General features: G+C 38.5%; 1 protein-coding gene across 4 annotated transcripts in view; it reads right to left on the reverse strand.

Moving 5' to 3' along the window:
* Positions 1-19243, reverse strand: part of CHST9 (carbohydrate sulfotransferase 9) — a 230332-nt gene extending 211089 nt beyond the window's left edge. For 2 of the 4 annotated variants that reach the window (XM_045850084.1, XM_045850080.1), the window contains exon 1: positions 18743-18980. The gene's annotated coding sequence lies outside the window, so the exon portion shown is untranslated. Of the gene's footprint in view, positions 1-18742; positions 18981-19129 lie in introns of those variants that run through there. The other 2 variants (XM_045850081.1, XM_045850083.1) reach the window with 2 other exon arrangements.
* Between the last annotated feature and the right edge of the window lie 1073 nt (positions 19244-20316).

Genomic DNA, 20316 nt, shown 5'->3' on the forward strand with positions numbered 1-20316 from the left:
ACAAGTGGACATCTCAAAGCCAACATTTCCTATAAATGCTTTCTTTGAATTACTCTAGCCCATATTTTGATGATGCTATTTGACAGGCATTGTTTAGGTACTGGGGCACAAGAGAAGGGAAAAAGCAAGAAAACAAGTTAGAACAAATTAAAATATGATTACAAAGTGTGACCAGTACTAAAAAGCAAGGGGGAAGGTAAAGAATATTGGTTATAGAACCAGCAGACCTTGTTTAGACATGTTGGTCAGAGAAGGCATCTTTGAAGTGATGATGTTTAGGCTGAGATCTGAACAGCAGGAAAGATCTGGCCAAGTGTAAAGTTGTGGTTAAGGGAATGAGTGCTGCACAGAGTGCCTCACACGTGCAAATACTCTGAAAGAGAAAAGACCTTAGTATAGCCGAGGAACTGAAAGAAGTCAGCATGGCTAAAGCTTAATGAATAAAAGGAAAGTGGTCTAAGATGAGCTTGGAAAGTTAGGCAAGGTCCTCCCAGGTTCTTAAGGGCATTCCTAAAGGGCAACAAGTCATTACTGAATGGTTATAATTAGAGAAGAAAAAGGATTAGATCTATAATTCGAGATCTCTCATGCTGTATATGAGGAATAGGCGGAGAAATGAAGGGGTCAACTAGGAAGGAGGCTGTGGTAGGCTACAAGCATGGACAATGAGGATGGCTTGAATTAGGGTAATGGCAGTAGAGCTGGAAAAAAATAAAATTAACTTTTGAGATGACATGGGATGGGAGAAATCTTCAAAGTTGAAAATCAAGAGCTCAGTTTTGATCTTGTATCATTTTTTAAAGATTTTATTTATTTATTTTTAGAGAGGGAAGGGAGGGAGAAAGAAAGAGAGAGAAACATCAATGTGCGCGGTTGCTGGGGGCTGTGGCCTGCAACCCAGGCATGTGCCCTGACTGAGAATCGAACCTACAACATTTTGGTTCGCAGCTGCGCTCAATCTACTGAGCTATGCCAGCCAGGGTGATATTGTAGCATTTTAGATGTTTATGACCAAACCAAGCAGAGGCATCATGGAGTTAAATATACAACTCAAGATCTCTGTGGCAGAGAGAATTCTATGATGGGCCCCAAAAGACCCAGTCCTGTATAATTCCCTTCCCTCAAGTGTGGACAAAACCTGTAATTTGCTTCTAATAATGTCCAATGGAAAAGGTAAAGAAATCTTACAGAACTAATTAATGGCCTTAATTGGTTCCTTTGGGTTAATTAAAAGAGATTATTTCAGCCATGAGAAAGAAGAAAATCCTGTCACTGGTGACAACACAGATAAACCTGAAGGATGTTATGCTGAGTGAAATAAGCCAGACAGAGAGAGCCAAATGCTGTATGATTTCACTTATATGTGGAATCTAGCTGAACTCACAGAAACAGAGAATAGAATGGTGGCTACCATGGCTACAGGGTTGGGTGAATGGGGAGTTACTGGTCAAAGGGTACAAGCCTTTAGTTATAAGGTGAATAAGTCTGGAGCATGGTGATAGTTAATAATGCTTCATTGTATGCTTGAAATTTGCTAAGACAGTAGGTCTTAAGCATTCTCACTACACACACACACACACACACACACACACAGGAAAGGTAACACTGTGAGGTGATACATGTGTTAATTAACCTGATTGTGGTATCATTTTACAATGTCAACACAAATCAAATCATCATATTTATGTAATAAAAAAGATAAATAAACTAAAATAGAGTATCCTGGGTTGCCTGGCCTAGTCCGATGATCCCTTTAAAAGAAGGGCCAGGATTTCCCTGGAGTTAGAGATGTTCTCCTAGTGGCCTGGAAGAGGCAAGAAGCTATCTGTGACTTCCTTTGAAGAGGCTGACCTCTAGGCACTGAGGGTCTCAGTCCCATAGCAGCTATATGGAATTAAATTCTGCCCATAACTGAGATGGGTCTGGAAGAAGACAGTGAGCTTCAGATGAGAATGGAGCCCAACCTACAGCTTGACTGCAGCCTTGAAGTACCCAGAGCAGAGAATTCAGTTAAGTTGGTCCTGAGTTCATAGCAAGAAGAATTATTAGAACTAAAGATAAGGATTGCATGCTTGGGTCAATTTTCCAAGAAGACATAAGAATCCTTAATGTTTACGTGCCTAACAAGAGACATCAAACTATGGGAGGCAAAAATTGATAGAACTAGAAGAAAAAATAGATGAATCCACTATTAAAGTTGGAGACTTCAACAACATCGCTCTATCAGAAACAGACATATGCATCAGGCAGAACATCATGAACTCAACACCATTAATCAACTGGCTGTCATGGACATCTATGGTACTTCAACCAACAACAGCAAAAATACACATTCTTGTCAAGCTCACATGAAACATACACCAAGATAAACCACATTTTGGGCCAGAAAACAGGCATTAAAATTTTTAAAGAGTAGAAATCATAAAATCTCTCCTTGCAGGTAGGTACAATGGAATTAAGCCAGAAGTTCGTTAAAAAAAGATAGATTTGAAAAATCCCCAAATACTTTGAGATTAAACCATACACCCCCAAATAACACATGGGTCAATAAAGAGACCTCAAGAGATGTCTCAAAATATTTTGAACTAAATAAAAAATAAAAATGCAACTTATGAAAATTTGTAGAATGCTGCAAAATTAGTGTTTAGAAGGAAACTTATATATATCATACATTATCTAAAATCAATCATCTAAGCTCCAACTTCAGGAAATAAGAAAAGGTAGAGCAAATTAATTACAAAGTAAGCAGAAGAAAGGAAATAATAAAAATTAGAGCAGAATCAATAAAATTAAAAAAGTAAATCAATAAATAAAATTAACAAAACCACAAGCTGGTTCTTTGAAAAGATCAATAAAAGCAATAAGCCTCTGGTCAGACTAATTAAGAAAAAAAAGAGAGGATACATGGTTAATGTAGGGTCAATTGCATATATATGTGTGTATATATATATATATATATCAACAATAAATAAGTAGAATTAGAAGTTAAAATAATATCAGGTTTATTGATAATATATAATATCCCTATAAATTAAATATTCAGGTATGGATTTAACAGACTATATACAAGGTTTACATAAAGAAAACTACAAAATTCTGATAGAAAATCAAATAACTAAATAAAAGGGGAGATATTCATGCTTATGGATATGAAGACTCAGTATCACTAAGATGTCAGTTCTCCCCAGTCACTTAATCTATAAATTCAATGCAATGCTGGGACCAGTCAAAGTCCCAGCAAGTTATTTCATGGATATTAACAAAGTGATTCTAGAATTTATATGGAAAGGCAAAATTCCCAGAATAGCCAACAAAATATTGTAGAAGAACAAGGTTGGAGGACTGTGACATTACCCAACTTCAAGACTCCATATAGAGCTACAGTAATCAAGACAGTGTAATATTGGTAAAAAAAAAAATAGAAAAATAAGTCAATGGAACAGAATAGAGGGCCCAGCCCCAAAACAGACCTCCATAAATACAGTCAACTGACCTTTGACAAAAGAGTAAAGGAAATACAATGGAGCAAATACAGTCTTTCAACAAACATGTAGTGCTGGAATAATTGGATACCCATAGGCAAAATTTAAAAAAGAAACCTATACCTAAAACCTGCAGAAAAATTAACTCAAAATTAATCACAGACTGGTAGAAGCGCAAAATGGTACCATCACTTCAGAAGGCAGTTTGGCAGTTTTTTACACAACTAAACATAACACCCTTACCATACAATCTAGCAATCATACTCCTTGGTATTTATCCAAAGGAGTTGAAAATTTAAGTTAAAAAAACACACCTAAACACCTGCCCATGAATGTTTGAAGCATGTTTATTCATAATTGCCAAAACTTGGAAGCAAACACAATGTCTTCAGTGGGCGAAGGGATAAATAAACTGTGGAACACCCCGGCATGGGGACATTATTCAGTGCTGAAAAAACATGTTACAAGTAAAATACGTGCATCTCAAAAGGCTACCTGTTGTATGACTTCAATTCTATGACATTGTGGATCCACAAACTAAGTCTGTTTTCTCAATAAAAATCTGCTTGGGTATGGACACGGGGCACTCCCCACGTGAGGAGTGGCCATTCTGTCCCGATTCCCCCACAGGACCTGGTTGTCTCTGTGTATGTTTTTCCCGTGCTTCGATGAACCATCCACAGCGTTCCATGCTCACTGCAGGCAGGTGGGCATGCATCATTGTAGAACAGGCAAAAGTGTGGAGACAAGCGGAAAAGGTCAATGGCTGCTAGGGTTAGAGGGGAGAGAGGTATAAGTAGGTGGGGCATACAGGGTTTCTAGTGCAGGGAGGCCACTCTGTATATTATAATTGTGATTGCATGTAATTATAAATCTGTCCAAATGCGTAGGCTACACAACACCAGGAAGGAACCATGATGTGAACAATGGACTTTAGGTGATAATGGGGCATCAATGTAGATTCATCAGTTGTACCAAATGTTCCACTCTGGTGGGGTAAGTTAATAATGAGGAGGTTGTGGAAGGGCTGGAGATGGGCAGGAAGAACATGGGAAATCTCCGTACATTCTGCTCAGTATTTCTATGAATCTAAAGTTGCTCTAAAAACTAAAGCATATTAAAAAAGAGAGTACTTCTCAGTACTCTATCTTCAATTAAACAAGAGAAGTATGACAACTTGAAATCACTAACTGTAAAGCATACCTGCTGAACTCTATCTAGAGAGCCGCTAGAAAAAAATGACACACTCACCTACTATTTTTATTTAGCTATGGGGTGATCTCTTAAGGGAGACAATGGAAGAAGAGCCATGACTGCTGAATAACAACAGAGTTACAGACTTGAATGTTTAAACCTGAGGGCAAATTAAAACACACTTGGTGAAAGAGGGTATTCTAGGCAAGACCTATACTACAGATGGAGAATGCTCCACTACACCAGCTCCTGCTATTCCACATTGCTGCCCCCTGCAAGAATGGGGAGAAAATCGGAAAATGGCTTATGGACTAGATACATAGGTATCAGACGAGGGGAGAACGTGGTGTTCGTGGGGTGGTGGTGGATAAGAATTGGGCAAGCAAAAATACAGGAAGTATAACCCACATGAGCCTTCCTAGAATAAAAGCTTTATAATGAAATCTAGCTGCTCACAAACCAGAATAACTCGAAAAGAAAAACAGTAATAAAAAAAACTAGCTTGAGTACTGCTTTCATTTAAAGATGAAAATATGAAATATAAAATAATAAAATGAGGAAAGAGAACTGAAAAGGTCCTTCATTTTCTTTTTATTTTGTTAACATTCAGTAAAATTACCTTGGGGATATGTGCAGTTCTGCAAAATATTATAAATATAGAGAGTTCATAAAGAGAATGCAACTCTTCTATATTTTATTTTACTACTAAAGTGCTTTTTCTAAGTAGGTGAGTAGATGCCACAAAAGCGAAAACCAGTTAGTCAGTGATTTAATACGCAATGACAGGAAGACTTCTCAGGTAGTGATTAGGTATTTGTTTCTGATGTGATGATCTTGAGTGTGGCTTAGCTCACTTCTGGGGACAGATTTCACAGTTCTCCTTTGGAATTTCTTCTGTGATTGCAGTGTTTTGAATGTTTGTACAAATACAACAACACCATTTTTCATTGTTTGTTTTACTTCACCTTTCTGAGACTTTAAGTAAAATGACCTATTAAACATCATGAATGAAAAATAGTTGCAAACTTGATTTAGAGCTCTGTATTCTGAATGCAGGGTATTCAGTACTCTTAAACACCTAGAATTATTCCCCAAGGCACAGTCTTTTACATGGATTTATTATCGAAAGGTTCTATTCATGCAGAGTCTTATTAGCATAAGTGTATATTCAATACACTGAGAGTACAAATAGCTTCCAGCTAATAATCACCTACACAAATTTTCCTTATAGCTGTTCTCTTTTAAAGCCAAATTCTACATGGAAGTCCACTTTTCCTATTGCTATAAATTCAAACAACTTGTAACTTATGTTGTGCATGGTCATAACTTTTAAAAATTATGAAATAAGTATATATTAATAGTTGAATGGCATTACAACATTTAGTGTCACTCAGTCCTCTCAGGTCTTAAAACTCCCTCAGTAATATAGGCATCCATATCTTACTGCTGATACACATATAAGTAGCTCGAGGGAGGGGGTATAGGGGCACTGGGTGTAAGCCCTAAAGCTGTTATTGCAGTTACTTGTAGATGATCAAGACTTTCAAAGAACCAACTCTCTCCCCATGATAATTGTCCTTTTTTCCCATATTAAAACAATACCAAGTTCAAACTGATTATTGATATTTACCCTAATATAAGCTGATGATAAGTTATAATTTTTTAGTGAGGAGTCCCTATCATAGTGAAATCTAGCCTCAAGTATTGTACAAGCTGGCAGTGTCAAGAAACTGGTTCTTTCAGAATTTTCAGAAATGTGAACCTCTCTGGATTGTTATAATGTATAATAATTCATGAACTATGATATGAAATATAAAGGGAAAGAAGTCTACTGATATTCTTATCTTTAGTTTATTGCACTTAAGATAAATAATCAAAATCTATATCTTAGTAGATATAGATTTTATATCTATATCTATATCTATATCTATATCTTAGTAGATATAGATTTTGTTTTTAACCAAAAATCAAGAAGCACCACTCCACTTGGTTCTGGTTGTGTGAAAGGTATATATCCTAAGCAGTCCTAAATGTTGCTAGAAAAGTATTCATGCAAAGTGTGAATACTACATTATATACTTTAACGGGAGGAGAAATATTCTAAACACTTAATTTGAAGTTGAAATTTGTCTGGAGATATTTTATTACACATTTTCTAAATATTTTTATTTAACTTCTTTCATTTTGTGCTTCATGTGGAATTGGCCCTCATGTTATTGACTAGAGAATATTTCTGTGGGGGAAGTATTCAGCTTTAAGTACCTGTCTCTAATACTGAAGCACTGACAGTGCTCGCCTAGAGTTCCGCTGAGACTGCAGTTGAGAATCACACTGGATCCTAAATCTCCCCGGGCCCTGGCCGGTCTAGTCTACACGACACACTGCATACTGCTGTTGTGGATCTTTAGTGAAAATCACCAATAATCTCATCCTTTGTTTTATAGGTAAGCACCAAATGCTTAAGAAAAATTAAGGAAGAAAGGAAAACATAGTACCAAGTTTTCTAATTACCCTTTAAAATTTCTAATGTTGAAAAGTTGTCATCTCTGACTGAAGAGTGAAAAAAAATACTCGTTTATCTAGTATTTACTGAAAGTCTTGTATTATTTCTTCCTATATTGCCTAAAACATATTTTAAGAATAGCTTTCTCTTAAGTGTTTAAATATAAATTATGAAATATTATTAATGCTGAATAAAGATATTTAGACACTTTCTAACTGCCTAATTAAACAACTTTTGCAAATACTAGCTCACTTCATACAATGTGGCAATGATCTCATCCATTAGGTAGTTGGTTCAAAATCATAGAATATTTTACCCATTTTCTATCTTAAAAATTAGAAATCTGTCTAATAAATTAATGATGAATATTATACAATCTTTTTCTACATTACATTGTTAACATTTTGCTACATTATCATTTTACTCTTTCCCATATATTGCTGAACCATGTGAAAGGAAGTTGCATGGATCATGAATTTCATCTGTGAATACTCCCAAATGTGTCTTCTCCCCAAAAGGACCTTCTTCTACAGAACCCCAATGTGATTATGACACTCAGGAAATTTAACAGAGACATAATACTATTATGTGTTCTGCAGCACAAATTCAGATTCCTTTAATTATCTCAATATTAGCCTTCATAGGTTTTTCTTTCCATTGATAATCTAATCAATTAGTTCCATGTCTCCTAGGCTCCTTCACTCCTGAACAATTTTCCAGGACTTCTTTAAAACTGACATTGACATTTTCAAAGTGTCCAGGTCGGTTATGTCAAAGACTATTTGCATTTTGGATTTACACATTTTGGAGAAGAAAAGTCATATGTGATCATTTCCTCATCATTAGATTCAGGTGAAACGTTTTTAGCAAAATAATTTCAGGGGTGCCTGCATGTCCTACTTCATGCACATATCATCCTTAGAAGTACACGATGCCAGTGTGTCCCACTGCTGGTGACGCCAAGTGTTATCACTTGGTTAGGCTGGTGTCTGCCAGATTTTTGCCTGTAAAGGCACTTTCCCCTTTTTGTAACTAGTCAGAAATGTAGGAGGTGACATGTAGAGATAGTGTGAATATCCTGTCCCCATACACTGTTCACCTAATGGTGGATCATCTCTTCATTATTCCTGTAATAGTAGTTGCAAAAAAGTTACTTCATAATTCTACCATTCCCTTTAATTATATTAGCTTGTACTCTTCAGTGAAACAAAGCTCATGGATACTTTTAAAAATTCAATATGCTCTAATCCATTACATACATTATTACTTTTAATGTTCAAGTGACCCCAAATTTGACCAGCCGGTGTCTCTTAAATCTGGCTTCCGAGGTGTTCCCATCCATCGGTTTTTGAGCACTTCCTTCTTCTCTGGCACAAGGTATTCCCCAGGCTTACCAGATGCTCCCCTAAACTGGCTGAAGCAGGAAGGCTATGAAATGAAAAGAAGACTAACTCAACTCACTTTTAATGCAGCATTTGGATTTAGGCACAAATATTAGAAAAGTGCCTAGAGCATAGTAAGTGTCAGTCAGTATGGTTGATCTGCTCCTTAACTATTTTAGCCATAGTTTGACATCTTTGTATAATTCTCAAAAATGTAAACTTTTGATTTATAGCTAAGACTTTTATATTACTTTTTCAATTCAATTTCATATATTTTTTCTTATTTAAATTTTTGTTCTCTTTCATTTATTTTATCTCTATATGGAGATCATATGTACAGGGTAACCTTCAGGGGCTTCTCTTTTTCATAGATTATGGTCTAATGCCAAAATGTGCACAAATCCCCCCAAATTAAAGCCTTTAAAAATTCTCTAAATTACCAAGGAATTTCACATATTAGAGGAAATAATGTGAAGAAAAGCTGAACGGCTGGGATTGTTGTTGTTGTTGTTGTTGTTGTTGTTGTTGTTGTTTTGGGGGGGGAGGGGGTAAGAAATTAAATAGGCCAGCCTCACTTTCTAAGTAAATGAGACCACTCAGACCACTTCTGAATGAGTCACTGACAATGAAAGCAAATTTGATACTTGGGAAGGTCACAAGAAAGAAAAGGTGGGGTCTCATAGCTTACAAGTATGTGTGTATATAGGTATAGACATATGTGTGTATATACGTATGTATGTACATACTTAAATTAGAATGTGAGGGTGGGTGCAAGTGTGTTTGGGTGTACTATATATGTATGCCTGTGCACACAGAGGGTTAAAGATGGGGATGTTTAGTCAACACTTATTTAACAAACACTTATTAGACTCTCAAGCTAAGCAGGCACTATAGTATTTTCTAGGAATAAAGGACCATCACACTAGAAGGGGCTCTACCTTAGTGGTTAAATAATTACATGAATAAATATGAATTTACAACTCTGCAACTATTGGTGATGAGAGATCTGAATACATAAATATGGGTATGTTTATGCATATAAGTATATATTGTGTATATGTATATTATAAGGTGATTCAGCTCAGTCTAAGGGAAGAGGGGGCTCCTTTGAGAAAGAGACATTTGGGTAGATATTTTAAGTGTTAATGAGTGTTACCTAGGCAATGTTTGGGTATGTATGTTTTTACCCAAAAACATGGATGGAGACGGGAAGGGGAAGGAGCAGCAAAACTGGAAGGAAGCCTACCAGTTGAAGCAGAGAGAGGGAGTGGAAGAACCAAAAGGGATGAGACTGTAAAGAGTCTGATCCTGCTGGGTTTCAAAAAATCAGGAGCACAGTTTTGGTCTTTTTCTTTGAAAAAGCAATGGTAATCCACTGAAGTGATGTGTGGAGCCGAAGGAGTGGTAGTTCTATTTGCATCTTGAAAAGGCTTCTCTGGCACCTTTGGAGGATGGATTTGGAGTGGGGAGCAATGTTGGAATATAGGAGAATAGTTATAAAGCTCCTGTAGTTATTTACCCAATAGACTGAAAGCTTAGACTTGGGTGATGGCCGAAGGCAGCTTTGTCAGTATGCTTTGGGAGGTAATAATCAATACCTGCATGGAGGCTGTGATACGGAGATGAATGAGAAGGAATGTCAAGGATAAAACCCAGATTGGAAGCTAGGGAACCCTGAGGTTTGGCGCTGAGATCGGCAGAGATCACAAGTTTGATTTTGATGTGTTTCACTTGATGTTTTTTTAAGACAGACAAGAAGAAATGCCTAGTATACATTTGTATCTACAAATGGGGAACCTAGAAGAAACTTTGAGCCATAGTTATGTTTTCTAGAATGCTCTAAATAAAACATATGTCAGTAATTTTATGGAATTCTTATTGGAGTACTTTGTGTATGTATGCTGGTAAAACTCTAAGTGAACTAAAGTTCTGATGTACTAGATGAACAATCTCTGCTACTTGAGAGTTCAACAATTTGCAAATCTACTTCTATTCTAAATGCTTTTTATAATTCCTTGATCTGCAAAATCTGAAAATATGACTTTGCTAGACTTTCAGAAAGTGAGGCAGAGAGATAACAAAAGTGATAATGTAAGTAAGAATTAATATTTAAAATACTTAAGAGTCAGTACAACTTGGGGTCTACCCATTAATAACGAGCAAGACCACAACAGTGCATGCATCTGAATGCCAGCCATGTCATGGAAGTAGAATCTCATTCTCTGATAATAAAACTTCCTAATTGAAAATAGAGCACAAATACTAGAAGGTAGAATGTTGATATTTACTGCTTTTAGTCCAATAATATTACTAATACTTAAGGATATTTCAATAGATTGAGAAAATTGATCTTTGTGGGGGGGATAAATTACCCATATTCTAATCTAATGTTCAAAGAATGCTGTGGGAAAATGAAATTCGTTTAGTGATATATTTCTAAAAAAATTGTGTTTATATTTCATTTTGAAATTTTTTAAAGCATTCAGTGAACACCATCATTTATCACAGACTGTCTTTGCTTAAAGTAACCTGTAACTGTGGGTCACAGCTCTAATGCCCTCTGTGATAAAGATGAAAAGAACAGAAATGACTACAAAGCTAAAGGTAGCTTCTTGCTTTTGAAACTAAAGAAAAAGTAAGTAGCATATTCTTCATTTGAATTGACAATGTTGTCTTATTTTGTTTTTCCATTTTCATGTATATTTAATAGAGGCTTCCACAATTTTTTCACATTATTTAGGTGTATTTTCCCTTTTCTGAATTACATTCTTGAGTGTTTTAGATTTCAACTTAGAGGGGTAGTATGGTAAAGGAGGCACCAAGAACCTAGTGACTGGGATGTATCTTATCTGTTTATTCTGACAACAAAGGGTTTTCCTGTGTACAAGTTAACAGTTTAAAGAAGATGGAGAACTTTACTGTCACAATTTTTGCCTTTATTCCATACAAGAATAAAAAGCATAACAAGAAAAGGCAGGCATTATAATAAAATTTCATTGCCTATATAGGTCTTTGTGCTGCTTAAATGAAAGAAGCTCCTTATTTTCCTTATCACCTCCACAATCCAACCACTTCAATTTCATCTTCTCCAAGGTCCCAAAGCAGCACTACACACTTACTAGAAATTGTAATAAAAGTCAACCAAATAATGTTAGGGGTCAGTCTGAGGTTGAGTGCCAGGCCATTCAATTGACCAAGAAGCTTCCAGTAAGAATGAACAAGATACAGCAAAACAATCATAGATCAAATTGTGGTCTGTACAATTGCTGCCTCCCCTTTGTAGGAAAGGCTGCCTTTCTTGATTGGGTAAAACATGTCCTATGTAGAGAATCTTGTGATTGTGTGAAAGCAACTGGTATTCACACATACACACAATGACTTCAATTTTAACTGTTAAGGGCTTACATTAAAAAGCTCCTTTCTTTAAAAAATGTAAGATATACAAAGATAAAACAGACATCTAAGATGGACAGAAAGTGGGAAGTAATATAACAAAAATTTCTTACAATTTGGTAAATTCAAGATGCTTGATGCAGCCCATACTAAAATGACATTTCATATTAACTCTTAATTCTAAGAGCAGGTCTTATGTTGTGGTCTAGAAGTAACATTAGAAATTAAAAAAACTTAAAATTTTGCTCTCAATTCCTCCGTGCATCTGGGAACCTACACTCTCCTGCAGGTTGTGTATATGGGTAATCTTCAAAATCTCTAGTCTCTGCAAATACTATCATTTTGTAGAGATGCTGGTGTGCTTTTAGTATGTCAGTAGTGCACAGACTAAATACATTGAAGACAGACAGCACAGTTGCCTATACTCTCCCCTGTCTCCAACTGCTATATGCTAGTAGTAGTACAAAAAAATTCTAACACAGTTTATTTAGATTGGTTGCAGATTTGGGTATCTTCTAAAAGCTTACTTTATAGCATTACTTTTATTTTGCCATTTCCAATATTGGACCAGCGCCATTTTTTTGTTTGCATAAGAATGTTTTGAGGGAATGAAAAAGAAAAACTCAAATAATGCTACCTTCTTTCCTGTTGTTGCAGTACCTGAAATGATATGTGTATACACGTACACACAAATATAACATGCACATATAGGTACATATACACACATCACACATACATATGTATGAATGTATATGTCTATATTTATATATAAGCCTTCAATGTTTTCTGGAGATATGTATTTAAACTAGGTTAAAGCCCATGGGAACTAAAAAATTAACCAGCTTGTATATTAATTTGTCACCATTCATAGTCACCCACAAAACATAGTTTCCAGGGAAATAAGGATCAGAAGCAGTAAATTTTTATAAAAGTGACAGTGATAGGAAAAAGATTAGAACATGAACTTCAACTTGGCGAGCAGTGAAGTTTGTAGTCCTTGTCCACCGAAGGCAGGACACCAGTGAACAAGTGGGATGGCACCATTTAAAAGTAAAGATGGGTGGGTAGGGGCATGAAAGATAATCCATGGCATCATAAAAACATTGCTTCTCTAGCCCTACAGTTCTCATCAGGGCCAGACTACCCCTAGAGAATACTTTGAGAAGGGCTCAGGTGTGTCACGATTTCTGGAGGAGGAGAGTTCTGCTGACTTTGGGTGAGGAGGGGTGGCTGTCCCACTTAATGAAAAATTTTCCAAATGCTCCATATAACACACAATGTCCCACTAAACTAAACCTACAGTGACTCTCAACCTGTAGAATCTGGTACATAATCATACATAAGCATCATATAGGAATCTCCACCAACAAGGTTGCTGTGGTGAGTAATTCAATCATTTTGTGTAGTCTGGCTCCTAACTCTAGAATCAATAGGCTACAATATTACTGGAAAACGAACTTAAAAAGCAATATCAGCACTCAATCAATAATTTTCATTTTGGAAATATTTTATCTGTTATTCATGATGGTATGTTGAGTAACCTGCAGAGTCCCTTGAAGCCAAGTTCACATTAGTAAAAACATGAAAATGTTCCAGGAAGCAGTTTTGGAATTCCAGTGGAAGTGGATTAATAGTAGGTATTCTCTCATTTACAAAATATTATACTTCCCCATTTTTTCCACTCCAATAGTCTATAACTCGACTTAGTATATTTTCCCTAGGATTACCATTACTTCCCTCTTCTGTTATATACAAATAACTCTAGTTTATAATTACCCTAACACTACTCTTAGTTTGCCCTTTCATGTGTCTACTTCTTAAGTGAAGTCTTCTGCTTTTTTGTCTTAAATCCAAATTTATTCATTATATATACACACGCATTTCTGACTTCTTTAATATGTGTTCTAGTGAAGTCATCTCCAAACATTAGTGTAGGGAAATCACATTTTATTACAAGTTACTTTTATTTTATTGCCCCTTTTCATTACTTATATACTCAGTAACTATACTATGGATGGATTACATTTCAGGATACTAAGAGGGTAATAAAAATATTTGTTATTAAAAAGAGGACAGGGTTGAGGACAACGGTTTGGCCCAGGATAAGTATTCAGTGAATGAGAGAAGACAAAAAGATCGCCAGCTTCTGCATTTACCTCTGTACCACTTCATTCCATGACTGTCTTGTACAGTTGCTGTTGTGATGGCCAGAAAGAGTTAATTGCCTTATTTAACTACCAAACTTACTGCAAGGGGACTGGATGAAGAGTCAGGAGGTCAGCTTTCTAGTTTCTGCTCTGCCACTAACCACCACTGTGACCTTTAACAGTTTGTCTCACGGTGGGCCTCCATTTCCTTAACTGTAAAATAAGGGCATTGGAATAAATTACTTTTAAGGTCTTTTCCTGCTCCATAAAAAACCCCCGCATAATTCTGACTCTAAGACTTAGGTCCTCATCAGAAGAAACTGATTCTTCTAATAAATGTATATAAAATATATCCTGTGGGTCTCAATTATTCCAACCACAATATTTAAAAAAATACATGGTTTTATCTTTTTTAAAAAATGTCACCCCCTATAAACACACACACACACACACACACACACACACACACACACAAAATGTGACCTTAAGAAAGAAGTACCCATACAGTTGAAGTAGCAAGCACATTTATTATGAGAACAGAGTCCCCATTCCAAAAGCAACATCTACTTTTTTATTGCCATTCTGCTCACTGCTGTAGAAGTCACAGTTTTACTTTTTGCTTTGAATTCTTGAATGAAAATGACTTTACCTGCTTTTCCAGTTATATATATTTTGGCAGCTCTACCCTTCTCCACAGAGGTTTTCTAAATTCTTTCTAATAGTTCACAGAACTAACAATTCAACAAAATCTATACACAACTGAATGCAGACTATAAACAAGGTGTTAATAGCAAGCACTATGGTGTGAATCAACTTCTTGTTCAAGTAACTGTTTCATCCACAACCAATTTTGCCCTGAAGCTTTTGAAAAACACAACAGAAATCTGTTAAATTGGCAGTGGTGCTGAACTCCAACTATTTTATCTAACCAGGTCCATGGTAACAATGGATACTTGAGAGCTTCTCTTTAATGGAATGTGCTTTGCTGTGGAGCATAGGTGTGGAGATCAAATGGACCAAATCCCTTATTCTGATGGCACCTTGCTGTTTCCTCTTTTGGGAAGTACACATGTAAGACTCAGGAATGTCACCTTCAAACCTACACATGTGGATGCTTTAGGAAAACCTCACACTTAAAAAATTAAATTTAGTAAGATTTATAAATTAGAATCTTTGTATTTGGTTTTCAGGAGCATTTCACTCTCATGTTTAAAAAAAATTAATCACCTGTTACATGTAAATGGGGATTGAATAGCTCATATTTGGATTGGAGGGCTTTTATTTTTTCCAGGAACATGCTTAACTCTGAACATACAATCATTAAGTAGACATACAATTAAGTCCTGATTATTTTTCTGTGAATTATATACAACCTACTACACAGTCACCATATCAGGTTGCTTATTTCTGTCACCCAGCTCTTTTCTGGGCAGGCTGCCCACCTCCTCCATCTCCCCATAAATTGGTTATGGTGTTTGAGGTATGTAAGCTCATTTAAAAATTAGCCTAAACAAAACAAAATAATTAAAAAGGCAACTTGCCCACAATAGCAATGAAAACCTTTTTTAAATCAAACATGTAATACTTTCCAAAAACAAACACAAACCATGATTTGGGGTTATCTTAGCCTCTATTCCTCTCATTAACATGAATAATTCAGAGTGCTTACTATACATGGTGAAACTCTTTCCCCTCAGTAATTCATTTTTATTATGCAGAAAAATAAGATGTAACACATTCTCATGTATTTCCAAAGATTTCAATTAGGCCATATTTTTAAGGCAACTTTACTTTCAGAATTTTTTATAGTATGGGTTCGTTCTTTTCATTGCTATCCTGGTAGTAAGAGGAATCTTATGCTTTCAAGACAAGGGAAATATGGAGCAGTGTAGCTGATAAGAAGGTAGAAGCCCCAGATTTTGGGGGTTCTTGATATTCTTCAAATACATAGCAGTTATTCACAGAGGAAAGCAAGATTGCCAATATCTTTCTCCTCAAAACGATGATTGTGCATTGGGACATTACATCCAGATTTGAGTAAGAAGAACTTCCCAACATTCTGGCTACAGTGAAGAAAGAACATATTTATTATGCACTTTAATTCTGAGTAATAAAAATATCCTAACATTGCAGTTTAAGCAAACATTCCTAAATGGGGAAGCATTCCAAGGACGGGGGTTAGGGTGAGATTGAAAACCTCCAATCTTGCTTGAATGATGACCTGAACCAGATGAAGGCTGTGAATCTGCCTGCTGATTGCATACAAACTTGCCCAGGTTCCCAAATGTGGATACAAAGAATACTATAGACATTTTATTCATATCCTTTGTAAAATACTCTATTATTCATACTCAATATTTGTATGTTTATGACTTAAGTCTTCTAAAATTGGAGTTTGGAATGTTAAATTGGTCTTCTATTTCGTAAACTGTTCCTGGGAAGACATATTCTTCTGGAAATGACTCTAATTTTCTGGAGTTACAAGGCTGTTTAATGCACTGCTTCAGAGCACCAAATGCTACCCTTGTGACCAGAGAGAAGGGAGAGGATGCCATCAGGAGGCGGCTCCAGGGGCACCAATCCTCAGCTTCTCTCTGGTAACAAAAAGGTGGAGGAAAGAAAGCAATCAGAGTCCACTGGAGTACACACTGGTCTGGGACCAAAGGCTCTAAAACTTTTTTTGCTTTTTCTTTCATTGAAAATAAAAAGAGAGGAGCTTATAGTGTAACAACCCAAATGCAACAGTTGCTGAACTTAGATCAATATCAGATACTGTCAGAGCTTTGGGGATATTCATGGAAATTCATGAAACTAGGATGTACCTTTGGATACCTGTGAAAATAAAACATTGCACTTTGAGTGGGAGAGAACAGATGGTTGGTAATGATTTAAAACATTGATGTTTTTGGACCATCACCAAGCCGCTGCATTAAAAACACGGTGTTTAGTTAGCACAGGCTAACGTCTGTATGCAAGGTGCTCGTTATCTGGGAGAGGCTGCTGTAGTCAGTAAAGGTGATAAAAACCATATGAGGCCAGAGGAACATTCTTCTCACTTTCTCAAGACGTTCATTGTGTGCTATATTGGGGGCTGTATTCAGTCTGTGTGATCAGAGGATTTTAATCTTCCCCCAATAACTAGTCAACTCTAAGCGTCTAGTTATGGTGTCCTTCCTCAACACACGGAGTAGAATTGTAATTTTGTTCTGTATATCTGACTCACTGAAGCCCTTAAACACCCTCTGAGCAATAATAATAAAATCTGTTAGTTCAGGGTACCCTTGCCCATGAAAGACAATAACATTCTCCTTATCCTCAGTTGGTAGCTAGGCATATGGTGTTATGATTATGCGCTGGAATTGGCAGGTGCCGGGCTACTGAATCAGGAACACATAAATATTAAATGTGGTCACACTGTATTTTGGTGTGTACATGTGAGTCGAAAAGCCCACGTCCTTTAAATCAAATGGAATGGTACCCGTACAGATAAAATTATGTATAGAGAGACTAATGAAATGTTTGAGGGTAACTGAAGATAAATAAACATGGGTAAACAATACTCTAAAACAGCAAAAAGGAGTGTTTCGGTTTGGTTCCGATAACGTAAAGTAGAAAAGTCACACAGACACACACTCCATACTATTTACTTGCCATCCCTTTCAAAGCCCTGGGAACTGCTCAGAACAGTTTGCCTGTGGGAGGGAGTCGGGGGTGGACCTGCCGGGAGAAGAGGGAGGCGGAGCGGCAGCTCCAGCTTAGTACCTGTGAACTTAGTTGGGGATAATTCTTGACAGGCATCAAACATAGCACCTTCTAGCCTTCTAATAGAAGCATGCTGAGAGACAGGATGTTCAAATGGGGAAGAAGAGGGAGCAGGTAACCCCGCGAGAGCAGCAGCAACACCACAACCACGCAGTCAGTTCCTACTCTCAAATCATGTCAAGCCTCAAGCCTCCCCCCACCCCCCCGCCCCTCCATTGCACCCTCTCGACCCCTCTGCTGGGGCCACATAGGACCTGGGCTCCCAGTCACCTAATGTCTCTCCCACGTTGAAGACAGCTTTGGCAAGGTCTCCGAGTTTGGGACCCATGCAATAAAGCAGAAATGCTCATCTTTCGGCCAAACATGCTGGAGGACCGGATAAACCGGCATCAGAAACTCAAGACTGTTCCTTCTGGTGTCCTCTTTCTAACCTTGCATGCCCCACTGGGGACTGGCACCAGAATCCTGCAGTCCCGGCTGCCCCGCCAGCGCCCAGGAATCCAGCACGGGTAGCTGACCCTTCCTCCTCCTCGGACTCTCTCTCTCTCTGGAAGGCTTCGTACCGCCTCGATCTCCGGGACACCCCATGCCCCCAGCACGTCTGATAAAGTGAATGGGAGTGAAGTGGGTTCATATATTGGCGGCGGGGGGCGGGCGGGGGGCGGTGCAGAATGAAAAGGAATGGAAAAGAAAGGTAAAGAAAGATGCTTCCCGCAGTCAACGGAGGCGAAGTACCTGGAAAGGTGAGGATACACTTCCCCGCCCACCAGACCCGGCTCCCAACGTGGGTGCCGCCCGGCGCCCCGTAATCTCAGCCCGTCAGATCTCGAGCCCCCACGCCTTCCGCCACCCAACCTGCCCCAACCGGTGTGCGGTTACCTCGCGAGCGGGGAGGGGAGCGGAGGCGAGTGGGCGCCGCAGGTGCTGCTTCTCCAGGAGCGGAGCTTCTGCAGGAAAGTTCCCCGCGCTCCGGAGCAAACTCTCGTGGAGTCCGCCCGCTGCCGGGTGGGAAGGCGCGCAGCGCGGGGAGCAGGGGCGGCGCGGAGCCCGGGGACTCGCCCGGCGCGTCGACAGGCAGGGGCTGCGGCGCCGCCTCTGTGCGGTCGGTTCCCGCGCGCCCGCGGGTCCCCGCAGCCGCCGCCCCCGCCGCGCCCCCGCCCGGCCCGCCGCTCCGCCTCCCGGTCTTTATCTCCAGCGCCTCCCGCCCGCCCGCTCGCCGGCGCAGCTTTCTTTTTCTCCGCCTTTGTCGTCCTCTCTCCCACTTACTTTCTGGTCTCACCTCGGCTGGCGACTCGGATGCGTCCCCAGGCTCCCGTGCCACCCCGCTCCCGGTCACGGGAGTAACGCTCTTCCCGTTCGTTTCCTCACGCACCTTCCCCTCCTCGCAGCTGCCCTGGCTCAGGTTCCGTGCCCAGGTGTTCTAGAAACACGTGAAGGGCACATCAGTAGGTTAGTAGACTATCGCAAACATTGACTTCCACATCTAAGACTTTCTGTCGCCTTGCTGATTATATACGTCAGTACAGTGCAGCTCGGAAATATGTGCGGTGGGCTGAAAGTGGCCGTTTCCAGTATTGGAGACCTCGCAGTTCTCTAAGGCCTCGCATTTCAAAATGTAACAAGCTGGAGTTGGAAGTTTGTAAAACGCTCTGCAAAGACAAAGATTAGGATAAAAAATCATTAAAATAAACAGTTTATTGAGATTTAAAAATTAGTTCCAAGCATTATGCTAGCAACAACTTGACCAAACTAGGGCAAAAAATTTAACAGAACCCTTGGTTGCTTAATTTGCACGCAGGCAGTTTCTATGGATTAACAAAGAAAAACTTTTTTCTCTAAGTGGTTAAGTGGTTGAGCCTACCTCATTTCCACATAGAATGTTTTGTTTTTCCCAAACAGATGTTATCAATTGTCTACATTTTCAGTAGGTCTTATTTTTATGAATGGTTTAGGAATAACATATCTGGTAGTAGTGAACTTTGGTTCAGTCAAGAAATGCTGTCATAGTATTATAGGAATTATTTGCCTGATTCTGGTTTCTTTTCAACAGAACTTGTTATACAAGTTGGATTCTTAATTTGTATGTCTGCCGTCTCTTTTTACATTTATCTTAGTGTCCTCTCTGCTGTAAAGGTCTTTATTCATCACCAGAATGAACCTCTTTTCCTGCCCTTGGACTTTAAAAACAAAACAAAACGAGGAAATGCCCCCAGCTGTATTTAACTGGCAGGCAATGGATGAGTGCTTGTGGACTGAATTAATGAATTGAACTTAGTCTCTTTTGGTTTGGTCCCACAGTGCCATTCCACGTTGTATGAACTCTTGGAGTGGTGACCCCCCACTGCACCAGAGCAGTGAGCACGACCCAGCCCCTCTCAGGAGAGCTGCACTGTGGTTCTCCGCTGCTGCGAGTCGCACAGTGCTTGTGGTCTGTGCATTCTCATTTGTAACAT

This window comes from Phyllostomus hastatus, unplaced genomic scaffold (assembly GCF_019186645.2).
Source record: "Phyllostomus hastatus isolate PE091 unplaced genomic scaffold, TTU_PhHast_1.1 phas_contig_80, whole genome shotgun sequence".
NCBI classification, from domain to species: Eukaryota; Metazoa; Chordata; class Mammalia; order Chiroptera; family Phyllostomidae; genus Phyllostomus; species Phyllostomus hastatus.